The sequence below is a fragment of the Galleria mellonella genome, unplaced genomic scaffold, assembly GCF_026898425.1.
Source record: "Galleria mellonella isolate WM207_F2 unplaced genomic scaffold, CSIRO_AGI_GalMel_v1 utg78, whole genome shotgun sequence".
NCBI lineage: Eukaryota > Metazoa > Arthropoda > Insecta > Lepidoptera > Pyralidae > Galleria > Galleria mellonella.
The window spans coordinates 6,285,778-6,306,983 of NW_026442151.1; the positions used below are offsets into that span (position 1 = coordinate 6,285,778).

The 21,206-nt window shown below is 34.9% G+C and overlaps 1 protein-coding gene across 2 annotated transcripts in view; it reads left to right on the forward strand.

Annotated features, from left to right (window-relative positions):
• LOC113517328 (serine/threonine-protein kinase 17A) overlaps positions 1-21,206 on the forward strand; it is a 223,888-nt gene that overhangs the window by 97,625 nt on the left and 105,057 nt on the right. The gene's annotated exons all lie outside the window — the stretch shown is intronic.

A 21,206-nucleotide genomic window follows, 5' to 3' on the forward strand; every position in this document is an offset into this window, starting at 1 on the left:
GTCTCGAACAACATCTCAGACGGTTGGGATTCAGAGGCGGTTCACTTCCGGGAAAGATGCAGAAAGCGGTGCTCTTAGATTCTGCCCGCATTGTACGCCGGTTTCTCTCCCTGGGGCCCTGAACCCCGGCCGACTGTGCTTCTGCCGGGGGTTAGTTGCCATCTCCTCTCCTTAAGAGGGGAGATGAGAATTTTAGTGAAATTTAAAAAATAATAATAAATTTATTTGCTTTAAATAGGGTAGGTATCGGTGGTCTTACATTACATAAAGTTTCGTGCCTATTTAGCCATTACAGAATAGCATGCAAATGTCACATTTTGACAGGAATTGATTAATTTAATTTATGCATCGACAACTATATTAGATATTTATCTATTCTTTCTTGAAAAATTCGTCAACAGAGTAAAAACTTTTGCTAAGTAACCATTTACGTAACACAATTTTAAATTTATTTAATGGAAGTTCCTTTATATCCGTAGGTATATTGTTAAAGATTTTCAAACACATCATATAGGAATTTCTTAATAAACGGCTAGTTTTAGGAATTGTATTGGTCACTAGTTTTTTAGGGTATCTTGCGCTTCTTTGTATTTGCTCTTTTGCTTCTGTAAACATGTGCTTATTCAATTTAACAAATATACCCGCTTCAAGTATATACAGACTGGGAACAGGTAATATATTTAGAGACTTAAAATAAGGCCTACAAGAAACATCAGGTGCAATATTACATATAGCACGTATACAACTTTTTTGCGCGACTTGAATTTTCCCAATATCAACGCCATTACCCCAAAGTAGCAATCCATATCTAATCATGGATTCAACATATGAAAAATATGCTGTAATAGCAGTATTTTTATTGGCTATCTTGGTTAATTTGTAGAGTGCAAAAGGGAATCTTTTAATTATTGCAAGAAATTATTTGCTCACATCTAAATCTCCAAGCTCGTAATAACAAGTTAAATTATGTAATATAGAAATTAATATAATGAATTTTAAGATCTTTTTTATATTAATAAGTTTAAGTAATTGTTTTATAAAAAAAATTTAAGGTAATCTCAATAATAAACTTATGTGTATGTATTTAAAAAAAAAAAAATTTTAATCTTTGTACGTGAACACTGTATGTTTGTAATTTCTTACGTGCTAAGTTAAATATTATTATAAACATTGTTTGATATGCGCTTGTGTTATCGTTTGCGATATGAATAAGCAGGTTTGTTCCGCATCAGATAGCGGCCTGATAAGGGACCTTATAATTGTTTTATTAGAATAGAAATAGTTAAACATTACCTTCATTAATTCAAAAGGAATCCGGCTTACTTCCTTGTGTACTGTTTTTAAGAAAATATTTTTTATATTTTTAAGTAGTAACCAGAACTATTTGAGCTTACTGTATGAGGATATTTTAATTTTATTGGTGGAAAATGGAATAATAGTCCTGCCTGTTGTATAATAATAATAATAATAATAACTTTATTGCAATTACAGTAAAAGTAGGTACGAATTCATTTGTATATTTGGATCAGTTTAAACATCTGTGTCTGAACTAGGTTATGAAACCTTTATCTCAGACAACAGCGCTCAACCCTCCTTAGATAGTATAATATTAGTTCAGCTAAATTTTTAGTGATTTTTGTATTATTTTGCACTGATGGGGTATCAGTGAAGGATGATAGACAACGATAAAGCAAAATCAGTTTGATCCATCATGACTAATTCACTAGGAATACATCATGATAGTTTCCAAGTGGACAGTGAAGATCCCGGAATACTAGGGTTAGGAAAACTGGAGTTGTGTGCGTGGATTCCATATGAATAAGATAGGATTTTCTGAGTACGGCAGATAATGGGTTCCGTGCAGCAAAAGTTTCAAGAAACAGCCAGTACTAAATTAAACACTCGTAGATTAGGAAATTGCCGAGTTGCTATTATTTTAATTGGATGTCTGAATAGTATTTTCTCAACTCAAAAGCGGCTGTAATAAATATTCACACACAATCCATCGCAATGCGAACTGAAACACTATACGCTTGCGAAAGTCAGCTGATATTTAGAATAAATGGCAGTGCTTTAGCAATCCTTTGTTCCCTAGCCGCTAGGGTGAGCTCGTGACGCGCGTATTGTGGCCTTAGTTGCAGCGTTACATCCGCTTGTGTGCCCGCTTATTAGGAAATTAAAAAAAAAAACAAATTTTTCTTTTTTTTTAAAGTTGTTTAATAAATTTATTGCTTTACTTTGGAGATGTTTTAAGAGGGACACTGTTGCCCATATCCTTAGTCGCCTCTTAACGACACCCATGGGAAAGGTAGGGGTGTCCTATTCTATGCCGGGACCACACTGCGGAATTTATATTTTTTTTAATTAACAATGTATATCTATCAGCTGTCTAGTCCCTTTAGCACAAGTTCTGCTTATTTTGAGGCTAAATGGAGGTGAAAAAATTCGCTGAAAATCGTAGTGAGTAGCAAGAGCTCCACCGACAAGAACAGATAGATAGGATTAAATAGGATAGATAGATTTAAAAAACAAATATCTTCGGACATGTTACTCAGCTTGTAACACAGAAAACGATACACACTGCAAATTTAATGGAAATGTAACGCTTATAGATATGAATCTAGGCTTTGCTACTGCCAAAACTGTGCCTCTTGTTTCAGTGATCAAGACTACAGGTCTCTATGTTAACTTTAAATAAAAAATATATAACTAAACAATAAATATAAACGCCCGTGAAATCGGATAATGTGACAGTTAACCCGAAACGAAGATTTTTATTTAATAGTTAACAGTTATAGACGTTTAAATTGTGAAACAAATACTTATACTTCTTGTACGGATATAAAATAAAACGACTTTACGTGATTAATAACTTATTTACAACGCGAATGTTACAACAGTCTTGTTAAAACTGAATGCCAGGTTGTAAAAATGTAAATCATTTGTAGGTGAAGTTTAAAGATCACCAGTTCACCCGTTACGATTGATTTCTAACTTGAATGGGGATAATTTTGCGAACGTTACGCCACACCGATGGAGTGTTTATATATTTTATTTTACCAAATGAGGTTTGATTCATAACAGCGGAAGTAACTACATTTAGTTTAACAACAGTGTTGCCAATATACATATATATATATAATAAAACATATTGTTTATATAATATTTTAGATTTTACGCGAGATTTTTATATATATTATTTATATATTACTAGCTTTCTGCCCACTACTTCGTACGTGTAGATTTCAGAAGTATAATAGGTGACGTATCAAAATAAAACGTACCTGGTGTATGTTTTAATTAGACCTTCAGAAATACAACTGTGACCACATCAAACTTGTGAAACCGCATCCAATTTGGTACAGTAGTTTTTGCCTAATGTAAAAGAAACATACAGACAGACAGATAAAATTTCAAAATATTATTGTTTTGGCATCTGTTGGACTTATTAAGACCGCCCCCCCCCCCCCTCCTATTAATTTTTCTTGAATATCTACCATCTATAGAGAAAATGTAAGAAGAGTGTAATGGCCCAACATGTAGCTATAGCTGTGAGTTGCCCTGACAATGGTATGTCTTTGTTTCAGGTAAGCATGGTGTTGTGAAACGAGATTCCGCGAACGGCCAGCTGATCCCTCCATATGCCACGTGGCATCGTGATTGATGACGGTAAGCCAGGTCCCCGAGACATTACTGTTGTAATATGAATGGGGTTCCATTTTTTATGAGATTGTCGAGAATGGATAGCTACAAACATTGCCCATAAGAATACTTTTTCTCCTGTAATACCTATTTGTGTTCTTCATTTTTGTATTTTTTTTTACAACATAGGGGGCAAATGGGTATGCGGCTCACATGATGGTAGATGCTAGCCGCCACCATACTTTAAGATGTTAATGAGTAACAAAATATATTATTAGTAAGAATTGAAATGTCTTATTCCAATTTAAGAACGATGTCTTCATAGAAGCCCAAAAAATGAACTAGCATTAAATACAGTGTGTTTTGTAAGAAGATCCTTATTAATATATATTATAAATGTACATAAAAGTAAGTTTGTTTGTTACCTTTTTGGTACCTTAACTGCTTACCCAATTTCATAAAGTTTGATTCTTCATGAAATTTGGCATGCACCTATTATATGGAATGGAGAAGAACAAAGGCCCTATATATCCCCTGGTCAATCATTCGGAACTCTAGGAAGTCAGTAGTACAGTAGTGATAATAACAGTTACATATCCTAACATCCCTTAATAGCCCCCTATTAGAAAAGGATTGTTAGTAATGGAGACTGAGAATCCTATTGCTAGCAATATACCCAACCAGGTCGACCTCCTCGCGGTTCTCCCTGGAAACTATCATGGTTAATTCCTGATGAATTCATCATAATGGGCTAACTGGCTTGTTTTCATTCTCATCTATCACCCTTCACTGGTGCTCCGCCAGCGTATCCCGTTAGCACAGGCGGGGTTACCATACCATTTTTACCTATCAAAAACATCCCTTAATATGCTTAGCTCCAAAACCTTCCACTTACAGAGACATAACAAAGTCAACAAAAGGCTCTTTTGACTGGCGATACCATTAATCGCTATTGACATTATCAACACCGCATATAATCACAATTATGCTATTAATCCGCGGCCGCCCGCTGCGCGTACGCACCTATCATAACTTTAGTCCCCGGCACCGCTCGTCTGCCGTCCAGTTCCTACAATTATAGCCGCACGTCCGAGCCGCAATTGGCCGCCATTACTAACTATCTATGAGGCATGTAAATACATTCTGAATATTAATAAGGTCCTGTCAGTATGTGAAAACTTAGTATCAACTGGTAGGAACATTTTCCGCACTAATAAGACCATTCGAAGGAATTCAACGCGTTTGCATAAGTTGTTTCGCGTAACCTATCAAAGATTACTATTTCGAATTGAAACCACCATTTGTTGTTTCATAATAAGATCATTACCAGAGGGAGACTTTGTACAAAAGTCGTTTGCTTGGGTACCTCTGTTCCATTCGTGTTTCAACCGTGAAGCAGTTGTGTTTGCATGACTGTGTTTCGGTTTGAAGGGTGGCGTGAATTTACTGGGTAATTTAGAGGAATTACACCTGAGTCCTCAGGAATGGCAACGCATAGGGGATATCATGGGCGAAACAGTATACTCTTTTATGTCCATGGTACTGCTCATGTCTATAGGCGACGGTTACCACTTTCCATCAGGTGGGCCGTCAGCTTGTTTGCCATTCTAAGTTGTATTAAAAAAAAATCATTACCAGATAAACAACAATCCTGTGATATTCTTTACTGTAAAGAGAAATAGAGCGAATAAAGATTGTGTCCTGCAATCCGACTTCAGTTGTCACAAAGCCTGGTATTTTGGTTTAAAAATTGAATTTTTAAATTTCTATGAGGCCCGTCTGTAAGTATATCCTTTCCGATAAAGAATTTTCCAAATTGATTTAGAACTGACGGAGTCATGAAGTAACAAACTTAAAAAAAAAACCGAATTGAGAACCTCGTTCTTTTTAAAGTCGATTAAATAAAAACTAATTAATGTAATTTCTGATCGATTATATAAATATTACTCGTATTGTATACTTTTATCGTTGTTCTACATTGAATCAATAATCGTTTAAGCGATTTCAGAATTCATTTTTAAAATGTCTGCTGTTGCCTGTTATTTTTAGTGGGTACATTTTTGAAAATCGAATTGTAACTCCGCCTGCACTATCAGTGTACACTGGCGGAGCACCAGTGAGGGGTGATATGTGAGAATGAAAGCACTTCCGTTGGCCCATCGTGATGAGTTCAACGAGAATTAACCATGATGGTTTCAAGAGGGAACCAGTGTGAAGATCGACCTGATGGGGCTTATTACTAGCAGTGGACCTATTAGACTTCATTACTAATAATCTATTTTTTCCCAAGTCTGTGTATAAATTGTGTGTATAGATTTTGACTGAACAGATTTTAATATATTTTTTTTTGTAATTTATAGTCTTCCCGTTATGGTCTCATCTTAATTTGGTTACGAATTACGATTGAAATCTTTTGCTTCTAATATTGTAAATATAACACGCAATTTTCGTGTATTCAAGCGTGTTGCATTTTTGTGTTACAAACGTAGGACTTTCTTTACGCAAATAAACGTAAACACGCTGCAGTATTTATCCATTCGATTGACGAATGAATTTCTAAGCGAGACCGGCTCCTGTGCTACCTATATTAGTAATAATTTACATCGCAATCAGGATTCGAATGCTTAACGAACGCGCACGAAAGTGAATTGATAGTATCTTTAACATTTATGAATACCGATACGGCATTACAAGCTTTTATTTTCATTGGTCTGATCTCGCAGCGACGGGCGCATCTCTGAACGGTATCAGAGTTGCGTGCGGCCGGGTTATGCAACTCGGGCGACGTCCTTGCTCCGCAGCGGGGGCCGGAGGGCGGAGGGCGAAGGCCGCCACGGGGCGACGACCCCGCTGTTCGGTAACCACCCCGGTTTTTATTATAAATATGTATAGCCCCAGCAACCCGCCCGCGAAACCTGTCCCGCGAGGTATGCCCGCCGATAAAGTAGGCGTAAGCACGCCGTGGACAGGAATAGAAAATTCTATGCTGTTTTTAATGTGCTACTCTTAGTTTGATGCAAGAGATTTTCCTCTATTTGAATTTGAATTTAGAATGTTTTGTAATTTTTCAGACTTAAACTTTGTTTATTGCCAACAACAAATAGGTTTAGCGCCTCTATGATTCTCATACACGAGAACATTACTCTAACAACTCTCTTGCTTCCTCTGTTCCACTACATCGCTGTGCTTTTCTTTTTAATTCCTTAACTCTTGAGGTCTAACTCTGGAATGCGCTACCCACTGACATAAGACAAGTGTCTAACAAATTTGCTTTTAAAAAGTCCTTATATCTCTTATGAAGAAGCTGTGAAAATAGTTTGTCATCATCATTATCATCACCTTCGCTCTCTATCGTTACTTTATTGATTGTAAAATAGCATAATAGATTATTGTGTATGTCTGTATGTATGTTTTTACATGTTTGTATATGTCTAGTAGTATTTGTTTAATGTACTCATGTAAGTATATTAATTTGATCATAATGTGTAGTGGTTCTACATAATATATGTTATTTAATTTATGAGTCAGTATGTTGTTTCCAACTTTTATCTACAACAATTTTCAGTATTTACACCGCATAATTACATTTCTATTTTGTCAAAGATTCACTGGTAAAGAATGCTATATAGCATTAAGTCTTCCTTTTGTTTCTATTTTTTTTAATGTTCTCAATGAAGAATGATTAAATAATCAACAAAACAAACCTAGGAAAGGATAAAGTTAAGTACTTTATCCTTTGTCTTAAAGACTTCTTAAATTACCATAACATGAATTCATTGATGAATGAATGATGAATTTTTCAAATCTTTTCATATTGCAATTTTTTATGATCTATATCTAGTATGAACGACATTATAACCCTTCGTGTATGACGAAGACTGCTTTGAATTTTTTGACGCCAGATGGCGACACCTTCTTACAAGTATTTAGTAGTTAAGGACAGTTTATGATGTGATCAAATTCTGAAGCCAAGTAAGTCAGAAATCGCGGATAAATAAACTCATTGAAAATATGTAAAAATTCTTATCTCATAACTTTATTATTAAGTTTATTAGATTGAGAGTTACTTGTTATCAAACTCTTTTTACAACACGAATTGGTGATTGAAGCACGTCTGCGCCTGCGCACCGCATCCCGGCCGCCGCGGCGCAATAAATAACGCAGATACACAAACGTGCGCGGGCGCATACCGATATCATTCTACGAACTTCGCTCCAACCTCGCGCAGTACACGAGGCATCTTTTTTCTAAGACGCAATAAAGAACCTCGCAATCCGCGGCGAAATTATGGCTCTGTAATGTTGTTTTATCTATTACATTATCGAACGTGTTATTGCAGTGAACGCTATGTTATATGTTCACGACTATAATCCTAGATGGGATAATTAAATGCATTAGTATCAAATTTCAATGTGGCCGTTATATTCAAATTGCAAGCGTGAAACTTAATTATCATTTTTGAGTAATTTTATTTATAATTCTATATGTCGCAAGTATTAAATTTAAAATTTTAATTTTGAGCGTTGACGTTTATAGTTACCCACTTATTCATAACAACTAAAATTTTCTACAAACCTATTTTTTGTCACTGTTTTGTCACTTTTATTCTAATTTAGAGTTTAGCACAAAAGAAAGAGACAAAAGAGTTCAATAGTTAAATAGGTTTATGACAGGTTTGACGTTTATTCATAAAATTGCCCCCCCTAATCTTTGTAACGTTACTGGTGTTTACAGACAGATTATTCCATCGTACCTACTACAGTATATTCTTTCGTATTGCGACAAAACAAGCCACTAAGACAAAACGGAAAGTGCATCAAGTATAGAGCGGCCATGAGATATCCGCTATTTCACAATCTAATGCACTATGATGTAATATTATGATACACTTATTATGTATCTCATAATGTTGATGTCACATCTAACACGGAAGATGTTTGCCGAAATCCGGCGGTTTCCGCCAAAACGGAAATCGGTACGATTCCATTTATTTATTTACTTATTTTTATCCGCGACTTCGTTCGCGTGGTCAGGATATGTTTACTGACCGGGACAAAAGTAGCCTATGTCCTTCTTCGTTTCATATAGTACGTGTATACTAAATTTCATAGTGATTTGTTAAGCCGTTAAGATGCTTTAAGACAAACAAACAAACTCACTTCCACTTTAAACATTAGTAAGGATTTAAAACAAAATTAAGTATTAAACTAGCAAATAAAGTTTGCACAGGTAAGTTTGATATTAATAAAAATATCTTTTTTTTTATTATGAGCGAATTACTTTTTTTAAATTACTATGTTAACTACTTGTACCAATGTCACCATTTTGATCTTTTGTCTAGATATTTGCCAAAACCTACCAATGTGCGTTTAAAATATGCTAAAACGTTGCCAACTTATAGAGTAATAATTAAAGTATATCTTTTACTAATTCTAGCAATTCCGCAAGTGAATCTTGAAACGGATTGAAATGAAATTTGGTAGACAAATAGATTACAATAAGCCTCATTAATACGGACGAATTTGCGCGTTACTGCTTTTATTATTGTATTTAGTTACAAATGATCGCGTACGAAGTCGCTGGCAGAACTAGTATTTATACAAAATTACCATTTAATATACCATTTAAATTACATGATGAATGAATCGTTTAAATAATTGCTGGATTAAGTTCGCAAGCCTATTAATAAAACTTACGCGTTATTTGAGCTGAGTATTTTGTATGACTTTAATCGAAAACTGGACAGTACAAGGTTAGTCGACATTGACCCGCATTCGTCTTCCTTGTTGCGGCTTGTGGCACTTTATTTTCCGTATTACATCACCATTGTATCATAACACATAGTTGCCATAAGAATATATACAGTTAGAACCGATATTTCCGTCAATTCAATAATAATAATTACGTTGATGCGCTAACAACTCGCGTTCTATTCTAAGAGCTATTCATTCTAAGACCTAAATCAATCAGGGCTTGCAAACAACAGACATTGCGTCATATCGGAAAATTATTTGTTTATTGCAAAAAAATATGTGCGATAATTCTCTCAAACATTGCTGAGTCTGAAGGGGAGTAGGATACATTTTGGCAGTTATATATATGTATATATTATTGAGACGCGAACTTTTTCAGGTAAAAAAAACCGATGACACTGCTATCTTTCCATGATCTTTTGTGTTCGCCCTTTTTTTTTAAAGTTCGCTGCTAATTCCTATCAGAAAGCGATTTTGGAAGCTTAAAAGCTATATCAGTCAGGTAGTAAGTAGTAAATTTGTGACAACCCTCTCAAATCTTTGTTAAAGTCCGAAGAGTCTGTACGGAAGAAGGATACGTTTTGTTGACATTAAAGTATATGAGAGAGATATCTACCCAGTCTGTTTATTTTTATGCCTATACCTTATATCATCAAGTTTATTGTATACTTTGATATTACCTAGTGTTATTTATTATTAATATTTATAGCGTCGAGTTGGCGATAGGAGCCAGTCCATGTTATTCTAGGAAAATGTAAATGTTGCTTCCTTTAACTGCAACTGTTTGTTGCGTTGTAAATGATAATACTAACTTACTGTGTAAAGTAGTCGCAATCCTTACTTAATAATATTATAAATGTTAAAGTGGTTTTGTCTCTTTCTTACCTTTTGGCGCCTTAATGCCTCAACCAATCGTCATGAATTTTATTATACGTATACTGTTTTTTTTTTAATGGAATGGTAACTTCGCCTGCGCTATCGATATACGCTGACGGGGTACCAGTGAGGGAGGATAGGTGAGAACGAAAAGGCAGTTCAGTTAGCCCATCGTGATGAATACACCTGGAATTCAGCATGATGGTTTCCAGGTGGGACCACGTGGAGTTTTTTTTATCGATGATAGTAAAATGGTTACCCCGCCTGCGCTATCGGTATACGCTGACGGGGCACCAGTGATAGATGACAGGTGAGGATGAAAGCAGGTCAGTTAGCCCATCGTGACGAATTTCAGAAGAATTAACCACGATGGTTTCCAAGGGGAACCACGTGGAGGTCGACGTATATTGTTAGTAATGGGGCTTTTTAGATCCCATTATTAACCCTTCCCCCAACGTGTACTGTTTAGGACAGAGCAGGACAGATACAACTATTTATTCGTTCGTAGGATTTTTAAATAATCAGTCAGAAACGTTAAAAATTGTTCAATTGTTTTCGAAAATTTACACATAATTGCGTCATAGTCATACTTCGTTATGAACGCTCTTAATCGGTGTTTTGTAACGATAGAGGTCGCTGTACGCACTAATCTGTGAACGCTGCGCTGTTTATTTTTTAGTCATCTGTCAGCTTAAAATTGACTCGTGAAAAAGAAATATCTGCTAATTTGATGTTTAGTAATCGCACCTCGAGTTCTCTGGTACCAACTCGAATACCTGTTCGGGACGCGTTTGCCGAAGCGGTCCGCTTTGATTTAAGTTCTCAGAAATGCATTAAAATTCGGCCTGCGATCCGTCCGCCAGCGGGGTAGAAACATAATTTGTTTTCGACTAAAAAACAAAATTAAATCGGAATACAATAAATGTTATTCATATATACATATTTACTAGGCTATTTTTAGATACAATATCACTTTTTTTTTGGGGGTAAAGGGATTGTTAGTAATGGAGACTGAGAATCCTATTGCTAGCAATATACCCAACCAGGTCGACCTCCTCGCGGTTCCCCCTGGAAACTATCATGGTTAATTCCTGATGAATTCATCATGATGGACTAACTGGCCTGTTTTCATTCTCATCTATCACCCTTCACTGGTGCTCCGCCAGCGTATCCTGTTAGCGCAGGCGGGGGTTACCATACCATTTTCAGCCATCAAAAAAAAACTTCTTTTCAATCCAGGTTTAGACGAGGGTTACTGTACCGTCATTACTATATTATATAATCTATACGGAGTTGTTACATTATTCCTATCTTATTTCTGTTATAAATGCGAAAGTTTGGGAATTGTTAGGATGGAGGGATGTTTGTTATTTTTCACTCAAAAACTATTGAATGGATTTAAATTAAATTTAATACTCATATGCGCAGATACGCATCCTATCTTAGCTAGCAAACACATAAGGAACTTTATGTACTGATTATGCCAACAAAGTTGCTGAAAAGCTAGTTTTCTGTATACTCCAGCATACAGTTTTTTTTTCTAGATCTTTATCATCATCTTATCAGCCTTTAACTGTCCACTGCTGAACATAAGCCACCTTCTTGCGGTTTTTTCCAGTAGTTGCTGGGCTTGGCAGGCGGATTGACAACCGCAGTTAGGTTTCGGAAATATTGTAAGAGGGATGCTGCTGCCCATCCCTCGTACTCCCTTAGTCGTCTCTTACGAGCTCGTATTAATTGTATGTTATGTTTGAACATATTATAACCTTAGCTCGGGTCGTCTGTGGGACGCGTCTGCAAATAGCACAGTTAATGGAATGTGTAGTCTGCTCTCCGATGTTATCCAGTCTCTAAGGAGCATATCTAAATTAATAGTTATAATTAACACACACATGTACTGTAAAATATTTCTTTTTCTTTCTTTAATAAATAAAATTATTCGTTTTAGTCGCAGATTAAAAAGGCTTTGATCTCATTAAGTAATTTCTATGCAAGTTATTGTAAGTGTACTTCTGCAAATTAATATATTTCAGGGAATTAAGAATACAACAAAAATAACCACGGGTTCTTAGTTACCATTAGTTTTTTTTACACTAATTCGATAAGTATTAAATATACAATATTGTGGAAGAAAGTACTCCGTTCAGCTATATTACAAAAGTAGCACCGCCTAGGCGATTTACGATAAAATAATAATTAAACAATCTATTAATATCATAATTAAAGTGAAAAAAAAAAACTATCACCATCATCGTCTCAACCATCATCTGTTCACTGTTGAACATAGGCCTCCCCCATAGTCGCCGTAAGGAACGGTCCTGACCCACCTGCATCCACTGACTTCCTGCAATACATTTATCGTCACTCTATCTAGTGGGGATTGTTGTACACTGCGTTTGCTCGTACAGGATCGCCATTCAAGAACTTTTTTTCCCTATCTGTTGTCGGTCCTTCAAACTATGTGATCCGCACATTGCCACTTCAGCTTGCTTATTCTTTAGACTGTATCGGTGATTTTGGCTCGTTTGCGGTTATCCTCATTTCGGATTTTGACAAAAGCCATACTTAAATACAATTGTAATTCCTAATGAAATTGTCAGATTTACACCTATTTATGGTCATGGTTGTAGATTATGGTACTAAACATTTTTCCATTTCGCCGATAATAAAGCCATTCATTTCCATAAATAATAAATTTATTTTCAGACTATCTTTATGCCCGCTACTTCTTATGCGTGAGTTCCAGAAGTAGGAAGATCAATAAAATAGACTACTTCTAGATGGTGTTTTTGCGTCATCCCAGAACAAACCTACTGACAGACAAAATTTCTAAAAAAATTTGTTTTAGCTTCTTTAGAGCTTTAGCTTATTAAGAGTCCTCGTATACATTTTATTTAAATATCTCCCGTGTACATCATCGTCTAGTTTCCATTTGATTATATTAGTAAGGTTTGATATATGATTTCAGATAAGTTCTATTTGTATGTGAATACCAAATTTTATTATGACGACGAACTTATAAAATTGTTTCGCATTATATCCTAAAAGTAAAAGGTACTTATAAAAACGAAACATTTAAAATTAGACTGAAAATATTTTTCTTTAAATCACCGTCTGGATTAATTTTAATTTTTTTTGTCATAAATAAATAAGTTCAGCTATTAATTTATTTTCCCTGGCAACCCTATCGACGTTCGGACACGGCGTCCTTCGAGGCGGGGACGCGCCGGCCTTCGCCCGGGACTCCGCTATAAATAGCCTGCCCTTGAGGGAAACGTCAAACAGGATTTATCGCCCGCCAAGCCACGCCGTGCCTTGTTTTATAATGTTTTTATTTTATTAGATTAACGGAAATTGCAGTGTTGCCCTAACACGAATAAAAAATAACATTGCAACAATTTAAAAAGCAATAGAAATGCCTATGAATTATTGCCTGTCATTTATTAAAACTACTACTAATAACATGGCTGCATATATAAGTCAATTAATATAGCCATAATTTTTAGAATGTAGCTTGTAATTTCTCCATAATATTTTTTATCTGATTGAAAATAGATAAAGCTGTCTTATTGGTATTATAATGCGAAAGTTGAGTCAAGATGTTTGGATGTTTGTGACTAGAATATACCTAAACAACTAATCGTTTTAGTTCGAAATTCGAACTCGAAATCGAACGAAATTTAGTGCACAGATTGATTGTATCCTAGAGATTAAGAGGTTTCTCTTTTTTTAATTCACTCCTGCGTTTTTTTTCTCTTGCTCAATGTATTTTGTTCCTTCAGTCGCTTCTTTGTTGTAAGCCAGTGATGACATATTACCATTAATATTGTATACTTACAACCATTATCACACACAAAAAAAAAAATATAAATCCATTTACTCACTATCCAGAGTCCAGAGTGAGGTCTGCGTGTCTCTTAAATCGTGCATCATATTTATAGATCACAAAAACGCATTAGTCTAGCAGTCTTGCTGTTAAAGGTTACATTTTTATCATCATAATGGAGCTGAATGGGAAATAAATGTCTCTGCAAAGAGTAGCTTACGGTATGCCCATAAAACTTATTTTCGAATGCATAAAGAATCGGTTACTTGATAGCGACACACGTGGCCCATTAGTGCATCGGGATGCACCCGGTGATCGCTGTGAGCACTTTATACTACACACTGTGCTCGCGCAGTGCGTCCTTATAAGTACGTAGAAGTAGATTTACGCGCTAAATATTTTGCTTTTTAAATAGTTCTGTATAATAACTTTGAGGACGATTTAAAATGATATGCTTAATAAAAAATAAACGTCAAAATGCGTTTGTTCTTTATTTTTTATTGTACATAAAATATAATGTTAAGCACAATTCATTTTAAACCTAATGCACAAAGGCCAGCTTATCTCTAATAAGAGATTGTTTTTTATTTGTTATTACCTTACTAGCTTAATCGAACGTTTTAAATTGTGCCATTTTATTTAAGATGAAGTAAGACTTATTATGTTGGGGTCACGTTTGTGAAATGGCAAATTTGAAATAACATCTAGTGTTAATAAATTTAAACTTTTTAAAATTTAATACCTTTATAAAAAAAGTGATATTAACAGATTATAGATTAAACAATGATCTTTTTAAATTGTCGTCCATTGCCAGCAAGGCGTCAGTCAATCCAGCAAAATTGTAAAAAATAAGCGATAATTATCGAGGATTTACTGTGTTCACAATACGAGAGGATTTACCACAAATGACTGATGTAAAACTGAGCCAAAAATGTTGTAGCAAGTATTAGATGCATTTTTACTATCTCTGTTAATTACTAAAGATTGTGTTCCAGAAAAGAAAAAATCTATGAATTTTGACAAAATCAGTTATTTAATTTAAAAACTAAGCTACTAAACTAATTTTGAAAAAAAAAAATCAATGGGGCCAATCTGTAAATATATCCATAAAATAAAATAAGAATTTTCGAAGTCGGATTATAACTGACAAAGTTACGTGGCAACAATAATAAGAGAACAACAATAATACAGCAAACTTTCTTCCACGCATGACCACTCTTTGGAATCAACTTCCAGCAGCAGTATTTCCGAACCGATACGACAACATAACCTACAAGAAAAGAGCATATTCCTTTTTAAAAGGCCGGCAGCACACCTGCAATGCCGTTGGTGTTGTGGGTGACCATGCGCGACGGTAGTCACTTACCATCAGGTGAGCCGCGTGCTCGTTTGCCCCCTGCATTGTAAAAAATCCTTCTTTTTGAAGTCGGTTAAAAACAAAACATTATGACTGTCCCAGACACGTGACTGTTGTTTAGTTGAAATGATTTATATGCAATTACTTACAATGAATTCTCATTCGGAATTACGCGTACTATTCATAACCGGACACGTGTCGACTCGAATGAACTTCCAAACGCGTCGAGAGGGCTCCGTGAGGATTTGAACTCATCGGGCGGTCTTAGTTCAGTCAATGGAATAATATAAACATAGAAACAGAAGTAATAATTTCGGAAAGGGGTAGCCATTAGCAGCACGCGACTTATATACAATATAACATACATACATACATATCTGTCACGCCTGTCTATGTCTTGTTATATACAATATAATTCCGTTTTATGTGCACCAAGTCAGACGCGCCAGTAATTGCTAACTATTAATTTAGTTTAGAGCGACACAAAATAAACTTTTAAACGCGTAATCTATTTGGGAGGAAGGGATTGTTATTAATAGGGTCTAGTTTCCCTAACTAGTTCTAACTGTCCACTGCTGAACATATGTCACCCTATTAGGGGCTTTTGCCAGTAGTTGCCACGTTTGGCAGACAGATTGGCAACCGCAGTCAGGCTTTAGAGATGTTTTAAGAGGGATGCTGCTGTCCATCCCATCCTTTTATTATATTAATAATATAATATTGATTTTCATGATTTTCTTAATCAAAAGGGTTTACTCCTTTCTTGGTATAGATAGATAAATTATTTATTCACCATTACAAGCATATAATTATATATATATATATATATATATATATATATATATATATATATATATATATATATATATTTTTTTTTTTTTCATACTGTATAATTATGTTATAATAATGCTGTGAATACCTGTAATAAATAGGTATGTGCATTAATATTGTATTGTAGTTAATGTTTGTTACATAATATGTATCATAATATAATATGCTATTGATGTTCCTATGAATGAATAAATTATCTCTTACACAAAACTACTAAATAGATTTTAGTGAAATTTAATTCACAGATAGGTTATATGCGTAACATGTAAGATACCATATAAACAGATTCACGCGAACCATGCCGCGAGATAGCAGGTTTAAACTACAATGAAGTTGAATTTTTAAAATGTTAATATCTATCTTCACGCCAAATCCCATACGGGGTAAGCAGAGAGAACTTTTTGTTTAAATTATGCATAATCCTATATCCCGTCGATTTAGGACGAGTTGATCCGACCGAGGTCACTCCGGGCCGCTATTGTCTACAGAATGAGCGTAACGGTTGTCTAAACGCCTCAAAGATTGTATAAATTCTAATTTTATGCGTAAACTGCGTAACGGTCTTTGTCGTTTTACCATAACGATCTGGTCGGCCGTTTATAAGCATAACATGCTATATCAATTCGCCTACATATGTTGTATCAGAGATAATTAATCGCTTGTCGCTAACTACTCCGTATCGTTCTTTTAGGATTGCGTTAAGAGCAGGACTTAAGTTTGACGAAATGTGGCAACGTCGCAAATTATCTGTCAATTAAAAAAAATACAAAATTTTAATGTTTCTGATTAATTACTTAAAAACTTGCTTAATTATTAATTTGATTAATTAAACATTGATAATTATTAATTTGTTTTTTTTAAATATACCTTAACAAATTAAGTACAATAGAAATCCTTGAGTTGGAAGCTTGGTTATCTTCAAGACAGTTTATCCTAGTACCACATGGTCGTGGCTAGTGGGGGGAGGGGGTACTACCCTACCTTCAAAGGCCCAATGCCCTACCTTAAAATGAGAGACTCCAAGAAAATTAGATAAATTCGCTTTTTCGAAGTCACTTAATTATAGCTTCTGACCTATCAAAAGTATTTGAGTCTAGTCTACAGCCCTGTAGTACCGATGTAGCTGTAAGTTTTGTTATGTTGTTATTTTGTGAGAGAAATAAAAAAAATATCTTTAAAAAAAAAGATACTCGTGTCGTTACCATACTTTGTCAGGCTAAAGTTATGAGTGCTCTTAAAAACTTTATCATCGTCACATCAGCCCTTAAATGTCCACTACTGAATATAAGCCTCCCTCTCGCTAGGGGAGTTTCGCCAGTAGTTGCCACGCTTTGTAGGCGGCTTGGCAACCGCAATTAGGTTTCGAAAATGTTTTAAGAGCGACACTGCTGCCCATCCCTCGCACTTCCTTAGTCGCCTCTAACGACATCCACGGGAAAATCCACTCCTTAGTCCCTTTTTCCGACACCCATCTGATTCTGATTTCGGATTCTATCACGCATACTGTGTTTTTATTTCATTCATAACTATTGGTATTTAAATCAAAAAGTATTTCTTTACCTAACAGTAACATGATACACTTATGATATTCCATTTCAAATGGGTTTATGGACGCAAACAGCAATGAGAAATATCTCACGGCATTCCACAGTTATTAATTCACATCACGGCATCTTTATTGCATCTCTTTTATTATCTAGACGCAATTTGCACATACGAATCGACACAGGCACAATAACATTCAATTAATAAACGTGTAAAGTAGCAAAGGTTTTGTTTGAAAGTATTATAAGCAATAATAATATGAGATTTATGCTTTCCCGTGGGGTCCCGGTATAGAATAGGCCACGCCTTCCTTTCCCATGGGTGTCGTAAGAGGAGCGACTAAAGGAGCTTATGCTCGGGAAATGGGCAGGAGCGTCCTTCTTAAAACTTCAGCAAAAGCCAAACTGCGGTTGCCGAGTTGTCTACAAAGCGTGGCAGCTATTGGCAAAACCTCTCTTGTTTTTTTAATGTATGATAATAGAATGGTAACCCCGCTCGTGCTATCGCTATACGCTGGCGGGGCACCAGTGAGGGATGATAGGTGAGGATGAAAGCAGGTCAGTTAGCCCATCGTGTCTAACTTATGGGATAGGCTGTGTTTAACAATGGACAGCACGCCTGCAATGCACCTGGTGTTGTGGGTGATCATGGGCGGCGATAGTCACTTACCATCAGATGAGTCGCATGCCCGTTTACCCACTGTGTTGTAAAAAAAAAAGTTAACGCTTAATAAAAAATACTAAATATATATATTCCAGTTGCGCGAATTAACTAAGTAACTAGAACCCGAAGTAACGGGTTAAAGCTAGTATTGTAATAAATAATGTTTATTTACTTCAACAATAAACACTAGGTCATTGTAAATGATCGTGATAATTGTAATGCAAAGTGATCAGTAGTTAATTTGGTGTGGGCGGATTTGAATGCGGTTAGCTCTGTCGGAAGTGGCGGTTCCTAGGCCAGATTGAGGTGATATCTCGTTATTGCTTTATTTGCCTAATGATATAGATAAACTTGTCATGTATTACTCATAAATTATATTGTATTACAGTTTCTTCTTGTTGACATGATTAATGAATGAATAGGAAAATAAAACTGTTTATTTAAAGCTTACAAAACAAAAAGACGGTCAAGTGTGAGTCGGACTCTCGCAATGAGGGTTCCGTACAAAATCATGAAGTTTAAATTTTTTTGTGAAATAACTATAAATTTATGATTTTTGGATTTTTGTTGACATTGCTTCTTTTCAAATTTTATGTTTTTAGGTCAATGGGAACTACCCTATGGGTTTTGATTCCCTTTACGAATGTCAAAATATGCGATGTAAATGGAACATAAACGGCCGTATCTTTGGATTGCGTGAATTTAGAAGCTTGATTTTTTCACTGTTTTAAAAAATTGCATACCTGAATATATTATATTAATTTCAACTTGATACCTCCGTATGTTTCTAAGAAAAAGGACATTGACAGAAAAAAGAACGGACGGACAACGAAGTGATCCTATAAGGGTTCCGTTTTTTCCATCAGAGGTACGGAACCCTAAAAATATTTTTTTAAACAAAATTAAAAATTAATAGTGACCTAATTTTTCTTATTTTATCGTTTAATAACACCAGTCAGTTTAGTTTAATTAGTTAATACCTTCGAGTGGATCAGTATTTTTTTTTTTTAATAAAACCCTAGCTTGAGCGTAGGAAACGATGTATCAGATTTCTAAAACCTAACTGTACAGTTTACTGCGACACCGATACCGTTCGTAGAGGTGACAATAAAAATTCAATTCTCACATTACCCACGTCGTTTTTATGTAAAATTCTATGATATTGTGTATAAACCCGTCGGTGCTGACGCCTTCATTAGGCACTGATATTGATCAGTGCAGCAAAAACGGATATGTATCGAATTTTAATGTTCGATATTACATATTAATTCTGGCATTCTCTTTGTAAACACTGTATATTAGTAACATAGATATCTTCACGGTATATATTTATTTTATCGCAGAGAGAGAGAAAGAGAAAATAATATATATTTATAGTCAGGCTCGCGCTCGTGTCTTAGCCGCTCATGACTAAGGGTCCCGGATGGTCCAAAAACTAGTCGAGCTTTCTCGACTAAAATACACGTAAGTTAAACCGGTAGTTACTATTTTTTAAATATTTATTTTTAATACCTACATGCTGTATGTAAACTTATAAACTTGTAAATTTATAAACGTGTGCACTCCTTATTTTTACTAATTTACTAATAAATTGTAAACAAATTGTAATTTCGATAATGAACAGCCTGACTAAATTTTATTTTTAAATAACAATTTATTTCACATAAAAAAGTTTGCTGGAAAATATCTCTTATTACAGATAAGCTCGCTTTTATATATTATGTTTAAAATGAAATATTTTTATCACTATGTCTGTAAATAATAAAGACTAATCCCTAATTCGGCAACATGTCACTATTAATATGTTATTACATTTTATAATCTGTCGCCACGATTGTGTGTGTAAAATAACCAGATGTAATTTATTATTCGAATGCACACAGACGAGGGTTACCGCCAAAATCTTATCGGCAAGTCGGTTCATTGGCGCGAAACACATTTTTAATCTGCATAATTCGGACTGAACTTTTCTCACGGGATTGCGTCATTCGTTTGCGAAAATGATATTACGATTTTTATAATTTGAGTACGTGTTATGATTATGACATGTTTAAATTCTGTACAATCATGTTCTATTGCTTCACGTCATACTGTTGCCATAATAATGCAAATTATGTTGACAGTATTGTCTTAAAAAACATTCTCTTATCTATGGTATGATATTTATAATTATCCTTAATCTATGTATTTATATTGTACAATACAAAAGTACGTTATACTCAGTCTATGTACAATTTGGACATATGAGATAAGGCGATCAAACAACTTACTATCACCACAGTAGTTCAAGCTTGGGATAGAGATTTGATTTTAGTTTTTTTAGCTAGTACTGGCGACATATTTCCTGTTGTCTCATTTAACATTGTGAAACCAAAAAAGAATGGGATCAGTTGTTAACATATTAATAAGTACCTTAAGTTAGGACTTATTTTTTTGGTTTTTTTTTTTAGGCAATGACGGTAGCAATCAAGCATACCATTCCGTTAAAGGTCACCGGCTAGTCTATGTTCGTATTTAACAGTAGAATTGTCAAGTCTTGATTATCAACCATAAATATTTGAAATACCGTACTTTAATATTTTAGGAATACTTCTAGGAAACTGAGGTATTGTTGTAAAAACAATATGTTTTCGTCAATTGACACTTGTTAATTATAAGTTGTTATTTCATATACAACGCTTTACGAGATTCATTAAGATACGAATGTCTACAC